The 1,428-nt window shown below is 38.1% G+C and overlaps 1 protein-coding gene across 1 annotated transcript in view; it reads left to right on the top strand.

The window, feature by feature from the left end:
• The window catches only part of Enpp1 (ectonucleotide pyrophosphatase/phosphodiesterase 1), a 145,780-nt gene that overhangs the window by 113,409 nt on the left and 30,943 nt on the right, over positions 1-1,428 (top strand). The gene's annotated exons all lie outside the window — the stretch shown is intronic.

Below are 1,428 nucleotides of genomic sequence, written 5' to 3'. Positions count from 1 at the left end.
ATCATCAAAATACATCAAAACAAAGTACAGGTACAGAGCTCTACTTAGGAACACAACGAGTCAGGCAGCAAAGTAAATACATGTTAATTTAGCAGGAACTAAACAAGGATTACAATCTGAAAGAAAGCTTAGCTCTGACCAGAATCACCTGGCTTCTAAAAAGCAGATAACAGCTCCTCTTCAGCTCGTTACTATGGTTACAGGCTGGGTGGGCCCAGGTAAGCCTTTCAACTAAGTTGCCTTTCTGGGCCAGCGGGAGCTAGCCCCAGGAAGCACCTACTAGGCCAGTTCCTAGGAGTGATTCAGCTGCAAATCTAATATGGCCTGCCTAAGTTAACTAAGAAAGAGGATTTCACCTGATCTAGCCCTGGGATAGTTTGCTCATTCTGTAAGCTTTTATGCCTTACAATGCTGGAAGCTATTAGTATGAACGGCTTAACATTCCAAGCCAGGGTTAGGCTAGGAAGTTGGAACATTGATGAAGGTCAGAAAGCAAAGTCCGAATTTTCTTTTGTTAGCTGTGAAGAAATGATATCTTGGTGAGTTCCTAGCACATAAGTATGAAGACATATCTGAGCCATCTCTGAGTTTGGGGTGCCAGGTGTCAATGCGGAGGCAGGAGATTGACTTTCCTTGAAGTTTTCGCCTCAAATACCGCCATCACGCAAGTGTGCGTGGCAATTCTCTCTTTTTTTTAATTATTTTTTAGACGGAGCTCTATAATGTCCCGCCTCATCATGGCTAGGGATCTCAGAAGAACTCTAAAGGCAAATGGAAATACAATAATCACTATTAGAATAATGTCAACAACAGTAGCCAGCAATACTACGTATTGAACCCAGTCTAAGGGATTTAATGTCATTAGATTGTTTTTGAAATCTCTGGCCAATTCATCAATGTTCTAAGTATCTAAATGACTTTTATTAATATCTGAAATTTCTGTCTTCAGTAGTTCTATATCGTGGGAGATATCTGTATCTTTCTATACTCTCTGTAAATGGGCCTTAGTTCTTTCCCAGTCCATAGTTGAGTTATAGGGTAATGAAGTGACACAGATATACTGAAATGAAACATGAAACTTGGTAGCTAATCTAACTTTTATATTCGCTACATCTTGCCCCATGGCTAAAACTACTTCTTCTAAAGCATTGACCTTTGTCTCTAATTTCTTATTTAATATATATTGTTCTGTTAAAGCTATGGAAATGTTTTTATGTATATCATTGACAAAATGAGCAGTGTGTATCTGTTGAACTAGGGCTGTGGCAGATAATGTAAACAAGGTTAAAATTGTGATTAAAGCAGTAATTCTTAAAATTAGCTCTGTAACAAATCTCTTAGGTCTAATAAACTCATTCAGTCTCTTTAAGGTTTGCAATCTAGAATTATCAAACCAAGGAATATTACTTAATTCTACAGGCAACATGA

Source organism: Mastomys coucha, unplaced genomic scaffold, assembly GCF_008632895.1.
Source record: "Mastomys coucha isolate ucsf_1 unplaced genomic scaffold, UCSF_Mcou_1 pScaffold2, whole genome shotgun sequence".
Classification (NCBI taxonomy): domain Eukaryota; kingdom Metazoa; phylum Chordata; class Mammalia; order Rodentia; family Muridae; genus Mastomys; species Mastomys coucha.
The sequence above is the reverse complement of the archived record's forward strand: the minus strand, read 5'-3'. Positions and strand labels throughout refer to the sequence as shown.